Here is a 12,513-nt window from a genome sequence, read left to right as displayed (position 1 = left end):
GCATTACGTATTTGAAGAAGCAAACCACCCGCCATATTTAAAATTAGCACCTGCCCCTACCACCTTGGCATTCCTAATCCCCTTCCCTAGCTCTGCTTCCCCCCCGACCCCCTGTAGCAACTAATCACCTTCTAAAATACTATATGATTTAACTTCATGTGTTTATTATCTATTTTCTATCCCTTCCTGCTAAAGAGTAAGCTCTGGGAGGACATGTTTCATTTACTGATGTCCTAAGAGCTTCAAAGGGTGCCCGGCACTTTCTAGGCATGGAAGTAACATCTGCTGAATGAATGAACAAGCAGCGGCCAGACAGGGCGGAGGCCAGCTGTAGTGCCTGAGACGCTTGCCTCTGCTGTGCCTCTGTTTGCACTCAATTCCCAGTCCGTGGTTCCTTCCCTGTAAAAATCCGCTTTTCCCAAGGGTCTTAAAACTCGCTCAGCAAAAGCCTTCAGTGACTTTTCAGTTTAATGCACTCCTATTTCCTGGAGTTATTACATTTCAGCAAGGATCACAGTGTCAAGCTAATAGAATTTTGTGAGACTTTTTTTTTTTTTAGAGCATTTTTAGGTTCACAGAAAAACTGAGGGGAAGGTACAGGAATTTCCCACATGGCTCCTGTCGCTGTGGATGCACAGACTTCCTTACTATCAGCACCCCTCACCACACTTGTCACAATTGTTGAACCTACACTGACAAATACAACGTCCCAAATCCATAGTTTATCGTAGAGCTCACTCTTGGTGGTGCACACGCTGTGGGTTTGGACAAATGTTTGAAGACCTGTAGCTGTCATAATACCACGCAGAACAGTGTCCTGACCCTAAAAATTCTTTGTGCTTTGGCTGTTCTCTGCCAACCTCCACAATCCTTGAAAACGCCTCAGCTTTTTACCGTCTCCATAGTTTTGCCTTTTCCAGAATGTCCTATAGCCGGAATCATACAGTATGTAGCCTTTTCAGATTGACTTCTTTTACTTCATTTAAGGTTTTTCCATGTCTCTCAAGGATTGATAGCTTTTTCGTGTCAAGTAATATTCCATTATGTGGATGTACCACAGTTTATTTATCCGTTCGCTGCCCGAAGGGTATCTTGACTGCGTCCAAGTTATGGTAATTACAAAGGAAGCTGCCGTGAACATCTGTCGCCGGCTTTAGGGTAAACATAAATTTTCACCTTCTTTGGGTTAATCTCCAGGAACACGATTGCTGGATCATATGGTAAGAGTACATATAGCTTTGTAGGAAACCACCAAAATGTCTTCCAGCGTGGCTGTACCATTTTGCATTTCCACCAGCAATGGATTCGTGTCTTTCCACATCTTTGCCAACGTTTGGTGTTGTGGGAATACAACTTGTATTGCTAAATTTCCACCACACTTTTATCTCTGTGTGCGGCTCGTATGCTCTAGGAGGGGGTAACTTTGGCGTGAAGAGAAATAGACTCAATTCCTCTGATTATTACATAGGATCGCTAATTTATACCTTTGCTATGGACAGATGTCTGTCCAAAGGGAGTTGTGTCATCTTTTTTCAAGATTTTACTGAAAACTATGGGTTATGTAGAAAACAAGATAAGTTGCTTGGTATGTTTATCAACTGACTAGACGACCTGGACTCACCGTCTTATGTGCATTGTTTTTCTTTCACATTCTTTCCTTTTAAAACCTATAATCATCACCACCAGTACCATCTTCCTCATTATCTCGTGAAGTTTAATATCGCATTATTTTAAATTTCCTAACCAAATACAGTAAAACCATACTTATCTAAAGGCTGTAACAGGAAACCACAGCACTTTGGAACGGAGTCAATAAGTGATCTCTGGTTGTTTTGAATCACCTAATTAATAGTATCTTTTCAAGATCTCTTTTCTTTTCTTCTTGCCAATTTTCACTATTCTGCTGGCTTTTGGACTCCAGTGGAGGTCCTTTGGAGCAATCTGGTCTCTTGCAGCCATTTCGCCTCGGGTGTTGAAGGAAAGAAGAGTGTAGTCCCGGATTTAGGAAGGATGTGGCTGGGGCTGGGGCTGGAACTGGGGAGGAAAGCAAGGCCTGGGGGCACCAAGACATGGCTGTGCTTTTGTTTTCTAGGCTAATCCCATTATTAAATTAAAAAAGGAAAGATCTTTAGTCATCTGAGATGTCTTTATTTCACCTTTACACTTGATTTACTGTTTGGCTGGGTATTAGAATTTCAATTAAAAAATGTTTTTTCTTTGGATTTTGAAGGCTTTGGCTTTTATATCCCTTAGTTGAATTTTTTTTCTTTAATCCCTAGAAGCTTTTAGTTTTTTTTTCCTTTACCTTTAGAGGTCTGAAACTTCTAATTGACGAAGCTTTACGTAGGTCTCTTTTCGAAACAGAGGGTTTTTGGCTACGCATTTGAAGAGCCCTTTCAGACTGCAGACCTGAATTCTTCAGTTTGAGAAATTTTCTCATGTAATTTTTTCTTATATAATCTTCCATGAAATCTGCCATAAGGTGACTGAGCGGGGGTTAAGCCTCTGAGCTGAGGAAACCTTAAATGTCAGCGTGTTGTAAAGGTTCTTGTTTCTCAGCCATTCAGCTTCTCCAGAGACGGCAACAACTTTTTATTTAGTTCATTGGAACTAAATCATTTGGAAACTGATTTTGTTTTAAGTTATATCTTATCTCAATTTCAGGTGAAAACGGATTTTTTTTCTTTTCTTTTTTTTTTTTTTTTGATGTGTGGCTGGAAAATTGCTTCCATTGGTAGGTTAAGTGCATTATTTCCCACCAGCTTGCTCTCTGTCCAGTGCTCTCTAGCTCATTGGTGGCACTACCAGTGTCTCAGGTAATTCGTTTTCCAGGCTGCCTTAATGAAGTACTATACACTGAGTGGCTTAAGCTATAGAAATTTGTCTCACACTCCTGGAGACCAGAAGTCTGAGATCAAGGTGTCAGAAGGGTTTCTTCCTTGTGGGAACTTTGAGGGAGAATCTGTTCCATCCTTTCTCCTAGCCTCTGTTGTTTTGCTGTTGACCTTCGCCATCCCTTGGTGGGGGGGGGGGAGCACCACCCCGATCTTCGCCTTCATCTTCCCATGGTGTTCTTGTGGAGATGTCTGTCTCCAAATTTCCCCTTCTTATAAGGATACCAATCATATTGGATTAGAGTTCACCCCCATGAATTCATTTTACCTTGATAACTTCTGGAAAGACCCTCTCTCTAAATAAGATCACAGCCCTGAGGTGCTAGAGGTTAGGACGTCAACGTATGAATTTCGGGGTACGCAATTCAATCCATGACACTCAGGAACCTTGATGTCATTCCTGACACCTCACTCTCCCTCTCCTCTCCATGTGCAAACTGTCAGAATGTTCTTCTAATTCTACCTTAAATACATGTGCTGTCTAACTATTTCTTTGTTGTCTTTACCTCAACATTATCTTTCTTTCTCTGGCCCATGGTAGTAACATCCTCACTGGTGCCCTGTTCCTATTCCAGTCTCTCCTAATTCATTTTCCAAATACCAGCCAGAGATCGTCCCAAAGTGCACATTTGATTATATCTCTCCTCTTCGTACAACGTTCAATGGCTTCCCATTGCCTAAAGACAAACTTAAAACTCCTTCATGTGGCTTACACATGACGGGGCTCCAGCCTTGTCTCCCCTATTTTATTTTCCCAGTGCTCTGAGTGGGGGCCCAAGGGGAGCTTCCTTCGGTTCCTTGATTGCACCACACTCTTGCCTCTAGGCTTTGAACATGCCGTTCTCCGCCTGGAATACTCTCCAACCTCAACTCCCCAGACATTGACTCATCTTCTGGTCCTCAACTTTAATGTCGACTAGATTCAGGAAGTCTAGCTTGTAGACTCCCTTCTGTAGAAGGCTGAATGTGGCCCTCAAGAAGACAGGTCCATGGAACCTGTGACAATTACCTGATTTGGAAGGAAGATCTTTATAGATGTAATTCAATATCCCCAGTGCCAGTGGCATATTGTAAGTACTACTATTTAATATAAACAATACTCTATTGTATACCTGAAGCTAACATACAACACTATATGTTAACTGCACTGGAATTAAACTAAAATAAAGCCAATACTGCTAATAATAATTTTTCCTCAATGAAGAGTCAATCAACCAGTGTTTCAATCTAGGCACTATCCAAATGGTATAGATTTGAGAAACATTGGAGGTCTGGCCCCTATGAACACCATAGTTCTGACCTTCTCAGTATCTTAAGAAACTTGCAGTATTTCTAGTAGACAAAATGCTTACATCCGGCAAGCCACTTTGAAAGCCCAAAGAATACCACTCCCTAAAATGAAAAGAAATAAAATGTAATCTGATTTTACAAGTAGGTTAAGGGATCCTTTCATCAAGACATTTGTCAACATTTGTTTTTTATGGAATGCCACCTTAGTTACTTTAAAGCTGTTTTTAAAGGAGTAACATGATCCTTAACCTAGAAAATTCTATAGTCTAATGAGAGAAAAGGAGAATTACAGTTTTTTTCTTGTAAGCAGATATCAAAAATATAGGAGCAGATGTGTGTTCTTAAGGACTAAAAGAAAACTAACAAAGACAGGAAGAAATAGTAATAAGCAAATTCACAAGTTCCATATCTGTTTACCTCCCATTTTCAGTGCTAACCGCAATGACTCTTGGGAGTCATTCCTCGTATGCCAATAGCTTTTCCTTTCAGAAACTGCTCCTTCCCAGAGTCTTGATGAGCAATAAATCCCATGACCACACCTCTTCTCCCATGGTAGAGGCTGACTGGAGTACCCCACCCCCCCGCCCCCCGCCTCTGCTTCCTAGATACAGCCATTGCTTCAATGGTGAGCACACATCTCAAGTAAAGGCAATCTGATTTATTTTCATGGATTGCTGTGGATTTCAGAGAGAGGGGGGTGATTTTGTTATTTCCTTTTTCTTCTGGGGTTACTGGTTCTAAAGATAATACAGCCTATGTTTCTAATGGCCATCTTGGCCAGAGTGTGGTGACAGCCTGCCTGAGAAGGAAGCCAAAAAAGCAGAAAGTAAAGTGAAGGCAAGAAGCGAAAGGGAGACACAGAATCTTGCTGAAGCTGTTTAAGCCCCTGGATTCTGGAGTGCTTGTGACTCAGCCTGCCCTTGGACTACCCCCATCTTTAGATTGTTCTACAAACTAGGCTGGGATCGATGTGATGCGATAGAGTATGCGTGGATGGGAATGTGACAGAAATGGCTAGATGTTCCTAAAAAATGAATGCTCTGACTTCTTCCATGGGGTGAAATTGTCACTGAGCAGTGACTGTCCATCAAGGAGCACATTTATTTCCCAGGCCCTGGCATCTAGATGGGGACATGTGACTTGCGTTTGCAAGTGGGATGATGGTGGGAATGAAGTGTGTCCCTTTATGTGTTTATTTTCTATAAATAGACTTGACTTTTTGTAGACCTTTTGAGGTTCCATATGAATCATCCTGTTAATATTGATGGCAATTTGCGCCCAGGTTTATTGAGGTGTCATTGACATGTGACATCCTACAAGTTTAATGAAGTATGTCCCTTTGGAGTCGAGGCAGTTAAGAACGGGAGGCTCCTTCTCCACCCTCTCCTGCCCTCTTTTGTTGGCTAGACTCCAACGGGCATTTTTATTTAAAATCAATAGAAAAGGGAGTAGATTGCTGATCATCAGTCTTAAATGCAAATGAATTTAAGACTGAACTAGTACGATGGGGCACCTGAGTGGCTCAGTCAGTTAAACATCTGACTCTTGATCTCGGCTCAGGTCCTGGTCTCAGGTTTTGTGAGATCAAGCACCTGAGAACGAGTTCCACGATGGGCTCTGGGCTGACAGCATGGACCCTGCTTGGAATTCTCTCTCTCTCTCTCTCTCTCTCTCTCTCTCTCTCCGCCTCTCTGCCATGCACACACACACACACACACACACACACACTGTCTCTCTCAAAATAAATAAATATTTTTAAAAGCCAAAACCAACCAACCAAACAAATAAAAAAACAAAACTAGTATGAAAGAAGCAGTTTTTAAATCTCAGCGCTGAAATGCTTATGCCCTTTTTGAATGAAAAGAAATAATCAAATCTGCTTAACGGCAATGGCAGTGAAATGGCACATCAAGCCATGTCCCCGTTACCTGAGTGCCAAGCACGAAAACTTTACTCTCCAGGTGTGGGTGTTCTCTTATTCCCGAGTAAAGCATTCAGTTTTGTCCCTTTAAGCCGGAGTGTCATCACACAGAGAATCTCAAAGTTTCTTTCAGCCCTGCAGCCCTGACCCCATCATCTGGTTGCCTTGTTGGAACTCTAAGAACCAGGAGCCTGTCACTTACCATGAGACATTCCAGTCACGGCTGCATTGGAGCCGAAGAGCGCAATGGACAGGCTTCTGCAGATCGTAGGCTTTTCTGTCTGAGCGTGGTTTAAAAAACGTAGTCACGTCATGTTGTCCACAAAGCCACCTCTGTGCAGCCCATGCTGTTCAATCGTTTTTATTCTTCAAAGTGCACATGAGGGGCGCCTGGGTGGCTCAGTCAGTTAAGTGTCTGACTTTCTCTCAGGTCATGATCTCACAGTTCGTGGGTTCGAGCCCCGCGTGGGGCTCTGTGCTGACAGCTCAGAGCCTGGAGCCTGCTTCAGATTCTGTGGCTCCCTCTCTCTCGGCCCTCCCCCATTCACTCTCTCTCTCTCAAAAATAAAGATTAAAAAAATTTTAAAAAAAAATAAAGTGTATGTGAATTTGTTGTTTAAACTCCAGTGGGCCATGGGATCTATTACTGTATCCAGGAGGCTCAGGGAATATTTAAACTTTCGAGGAAGAATTAATAACCACAAAAAGAGAAACAAACGTTCCAATTGTTTTAAGATAACAATCATCCTATTGTTTTGATCTGGAAGTCTTAGGTTTGAGAAGACTTTACAGAGCCTATATAGAATTTGGGGACGAGTCCACACGTTGCCACAGGCTCACTTGCTCTGTAGACGCCAGAGCCGTGGAACATTTGTTAAGCTTTATGAGGCAGCAAATTACAGGTCCCCTGGAGCCAGGAGAACTTTTCTCTTTTATATTGTCCATGTGATTGCCTATTCCAGAAGCATCCCTGGAGGTCATGAGCGTCGTATGCCTGAGAAATATTCTTTCTTCTCCACTGAGTCAGTTGTCTGTAATTGGGTTATTATTAAAAGATAGGCAGGGGGCGCCTGGGTGGCGCAGTCGGTTAAGCGTCCGACTTCAGCCAGGTCACGATCTCGCGGTCCGTGAGTTCGAGCCCCACGTCAGGCTCTGGGCTGATGGCTCAGAGCCTGGAGCCTGTTTCCGATTCTGTGTCTCCCTCTCTCTCTGCCCCTCCCCCGTTCATGCTCTGTCTCTCTCTGTCCCAAAAAATAAATAAACGTTGAAAAAAAAATTTAAAAGATAGGCAGACAGTTGAAGCACCATTGGTTGAGGCTATATTCTTCCCCTTGTTCTTTGCGTCAGTGCCCATCTATTTTATTTTATTTTATTTTATTTTATTTTTATTTCTTAATGTTTATTTATTTTCTTTTTTTGAGAGAGAGAGACAGTGTGTGTGTGAGCAGGGGAGGAGCAGAGAGAGAGGGAGAGACAGAATCCGAAGCAGGTTCCAGGCTCCGAGCTGTCAGCACAGAGCCCGACACAGGGCTCGAACTCATGAAGCGCAAGATCACGATCTGGGCTGACGCTTAACTGACTGAGCCACCCGGGTGCCCCTATTTTTTTGTATTTTTTAAATTTACATCCAAGTTAGTTAGCATATAGTGCAATAATGATTTCAGGAGTAGAATCCAGCGATTCATCCCCTACGTGTAACACCCAGTGCTCATCCCAACAAGTGTCCTCCTTAATGTCCCTTGCCCACGTAGCGCATTCCTCCACCCACAAACCCCTGCAGCAACCTTTGTTTTTTTCTCTGTATTTAAGAGTCTCTTATGTTTTGTCCCCCTCCCTGTTTTTATATTTGTTTTTGCTTCTGTTCCCTTCTGTTCATTTGTTTTGTATCTTAAACTCCACGTATGAGTGAAGTCATATGATATTTGTCTTTCTCTGACTGACTAATTTCACTTAGCATAACACACTCTAGTTCTATCCACTTTGTTGCAAATGGCAAGATTTCATTCTTTTTGACGGCCGAGTAATACTCCATTGTATATATACACCACATCTTCTTTATCCATTCATCCGTTGATGGACATTTGAGTGCCCATCTACTTTAATCTACCCTGTCATTACAGACCAGCCCTAAACTAGTTTGGATTAGCGTTGGACTGAGGAAGGAGTGGTAGATGGGATTGGTTTGGGGAACAACAGATTGAAAAGAAAGAGGTGTCCTGAAGAGGAACATGGGAACCAGAGAGATGACTGGAAGCGCAAGTGACAAGTAGGAGTGGAGAGGGAAGAGTAATCCAAAGGCCACCCAGCTGGGATAATTGCACAGTATCGTAGGAAGGTATCGATTGGCTCTAAGGAGTTCCAGGGCTGTGTGACGAAAAAAAATATATATGGCAAAGCACATTTGGATCACCCATCCATTCACTAATACATATAATAACCATCACTGAGTTGCCTACTATATGCCAAACTTTAGATCGGCAACCACACTTAGGAAAGAAGGACAGCACTATTTTACATCAGTATCTGCAAGCGTTTCATGATAATTTTTGTGACGGCTAAGGCCAATGTGTATATTTTGCCGGTAAGGAAACATGAACAGCTAAGAGGTTAAACGACTTGCATAAGGTCACAAAACAAACTACAGGTTGCATAGTGATTAGAAGTCAGAGACTTTAAATTTCAAACGTATGGCCTCTGGCTACATAATAACTAAGGTTTAATTTATCTAATAGGATTTTTAAAAATAACTTTCTTTTAAGGCCAGGTTTATAAGCAAGAATAAAGCTCTTTTCCAGGACCATTCCCTTGGGGTGTGAAGTCAGAAACATTTAATGCTAATTACTCATTTGATCATGTTTTAAAAACTTATTATCCGATGATGTCCTTGGCATAGAAAAGGCAATTTGCTCTTTTTAATATGCTCTTCGAAATCAGTGCAAGAACAATGACACTGTAGTATCCTGGCTCCCTTTATAAACATCAGCCTTTTGTGCCTGTCATCTTGTCCTCTAAACTAAAAGTGCCTATAAAATTGGACCCAAGAGCATCACCAGAGAATGAAGCTACAGGAATCCAAACTAAGATGAGAATAAAGAGAATCATAAATCAAGGGATGATAACTTTAAGGGAAACCAAATAATTTGAACTTCAAAAGTGTATAAATGCTCCAGTCAGATTATGTTGCACACACAGCTAAACCAACGGACGTATAAACAATGAGAAAAGATTGGGCAAAACGGTCAAGTGTTACCCATTGTCTAAGATCTCCATCAATTCCAGTCTGATGTTGGTCATTGGATGGAGAATTAGAATCCTCTCGGCCTTGATGAACGTAATCTTGCATGTGTTAAGTTTCAAGGATAATAGCCATCCAGTGTTGTTCAATGAATAGTGATGCAAGCTGGTCTCTCTTGGTTGTGGCTCAGTGTAGCAATAGCACTTACCTTGATTTATACGCCCTCTGAGAGGGACACAGCCTGACATCCTGTTTGTTGTCATAGCTATAAATTGTAAAATTAAGTGACAGCCATACTCTTCTATTTAAAGGACATCCTCCTTTTTTTTTTTTTTCTCTCTTTGCAACTCTTCTCTGCCCATTATTGTGATTTTACAATCTTTGAAGCAAATAATTTGAGGCATGAAGATTTTCCTCAGTAAGTGCATCAAGCCTCAGGACTGACCAATGGCTGTTGTGCCAAAACCTTGGGGCTTCATGTCAAATGCCACACTGCCTCCTTGCCCAGAACGTTCCCATGAGCAGAAGCCTTCAGAAATTTCTTCAAGTCAGACACCAGTTTGAAAATTACCATAAAGTTGCCTATTCTTTATTTTGGAAACACAGAGTTCACATTCAATACTTAAGGGGCCATGAATGAATGGTTTGTAGGGAGTCCATAAGTCCGTGAAATTTTAAGCATAACTTCTTCTCTGCATTTTTCTGAGACAAAGGTCCATTGCTTTTAATAAATTCTTTAAAGAAGTCTGGGACCCCACTGTGCTATAGCTTGCCTGCCTAATTGTGCATTTTGGATCCTTTGTAGCCAAGCCTGATACATCATATATTATTTGCAAGGGGACTGAAGTGAGGCCAGCCCAGACTCCATGTTTGCTTGTATCAGGTCATTGTTAGATAAATGTGACCAATGTAAAAATTTTTCATGCTGATGGGAAGAAGAAGTGTAAGTGATGCAAAGAAAGATGACTAACATGCTGAGACTGTCTTTAGAATCGCATCAAAAATTCTATAAGACAAACAGTCATAAACTCATGTTATTTCCTAACGCATTTAGCACAATTCCATCTTGTCTCGAGCATATCTTTGCAAGTCCATCTTGTCAGTGGAAGGAGTAGGCCTTGTGTGTTTATGAATAATTCACATAACAGATAATGTTCTCATGGTTAATTGGAAGTTACTCAACTCTTTTCTCTTGTGCAATGAATATCTCAGTCATGTCTCCGTGATGGGAATCAACGGGTTCTGCTGTGGGAAAATAATCCTGGCATGCATCGGGAGGGATCGGAAAGAACACTTAGTGAGGTGGCCTTTCTGCCCATCAAGGTGCTGGGAAAAGGTGCGTGTCTGTCCCCGACCACTCCTCTGTGGCTATTAAATGTCAGCTTTTCCACTTAAGCCCATCTTCTGCTGAAGTTCAAGAAAGAAGGCCATGGGAAAAATACTCTTCTTACAGCCTGAGACCAAATAATTCAGCCTTTTTAAAAGAATGACTTATTTAAACTTTTCCTTGAACAATTCAGGACTCCTTAAATAATAATGGATTCCTGTACTTGCCTTCTCGGTTCCATTTTCATTCGATTCCAGCAGCTCCCTTCCTGGGATGTAATCCCAATACTCATTCTTGTCATCTCACTAAATGCGTGATGTGGGTAGACTGTGAGATGGGGCTAAAACCGAAGAGGAGGGGGCAACCGGTGCTTTCTGAAGGGTGTCAGCCTGTGCCCAGACAGGGGAGGAAAGCATGTGGGCCTTGGGAGTTCGTTTTGGCCTTTTTAATGTGTTTACTCCGCATGGACTCTTGAAAAACGAACCTCAACTGGATGGAAGCTAAGAGAAAGGGGACTTCCCCACCGTCCAGAATCGTTCTAGGTTTTGTTGCCAGGTGCGAGGGAGCAGCAGACAAGCAGCTCTGAATGGGAGGGGAGCCAGTGAGCGAGGAGATGGTGGGGCCAGCCGGGTAGGGAGCAGGAAGCCAGGGTGAGCTGGGCAGGCACAGGTCGATGTGTTGTTACCACCTTTCCTGAGGCTTCAGACATAGGCACTCGCCAGATGGTGTGTACACTTTCTCCTTTCCCATCCAATTAAAAAAACTAGCACACATCGGGGCACCTGGGTAGCTCAGTCGGTCAGGCGTCCGACTCTTCATTTCAGCTCAGGTCATGATCTCACGGGTCATGAGTTGCAGCCCTGCGTGGGGCTCCAGGCTGCTGGTGCGGAACCTGCTTGGGATTCTTGCTCCTCTACTTCTGCGCCGCCCCCCCCCCCCACCTCCACTTGAGCATTCTCTCTAAATAAATAAATAAACTTAGAATAAAATAACACACATTATACAGTATTTAGTTGGGTTGTATGGTGACAGACGGCAGCTACACTTGTGATGAGGGTCACATACTATACAGACTCGTCAGGTCACTAGGCTGTGTGCCTGAAACTAACGCAACACTGTGTGTCAGCTATCCTCAAATAAAAAAATCAAGATTCTATCTTACGTAATTTACATTGAAATTACGTAATTTGAACAATAAAATAGTTTCCAAGGCTTATTTCAAAAAAAACAAAGGCACTCCCCCCCCCCCACTTTTTTTTTTCCCCATTTCTGAGAGTTTACTATTTTCGACTTGGAAAGTATTTCGATCGACATCTCCGAACTTTTTCAGTTTGGGACATATTTTGACCTCCTGTTTCGATGAGGATTTACTCCCTTTCTGCCAGCCTGGCTCCCATCCCTTTGTGTATCTTACCTAGCCAGTGATTACATAGTTATCGTTATTGCAAATGCTGCTCAGAAGTGAGTCCTGCGAGAGTTAGAACTTTCTGTGTGCAACTGTATATTCTCTTTGGGATCAAGAATTGCCTTGGTTTTGCTTCCCTCGTTTTTTTTTTTAATGTCCTCGTTCCCATTCACCCCCAGACCCCCTCCAGTTTTTCTGCCTAAATCTTGCATATTGGCCATCCTAGACCGATCCACTAATTTTCTTCCCTTTACTCTTCTCTCTTCCTTTTCAGAGATTCCTCAGCTTTGCTAGCCAGTATCTCTGTTGTGTTTTTCATTTCTTACAGCACGCTTTTAGTCCATAGGAGTTCTTTTATTTCCCCCAAGAGTTTTCTTTAAAAAAAAAAAAACAAACCAATATCCTTTTATTGCATTATGCAACTAAGATCTTCTCTGATAT

This window comes from Puma concolor, chromosome A1, assembly GCF_028749965.1.
Source record: "Puma concolor isolate L17-30 chromosome A1, mPumCon1.1.hap2, whole genome shotgun sequence".
In the NCBI taxonomy this organism is placed as follows: Eukaryota; Metazoa; Chordata; class Mammalia; order Carnivora; family Felidae; genus Puma; species Puma concolor.
The sequence above is the reverse complement of the archived record's forward strand: the minus strand, read 5'-3'. Positions refer to the sequence as shown.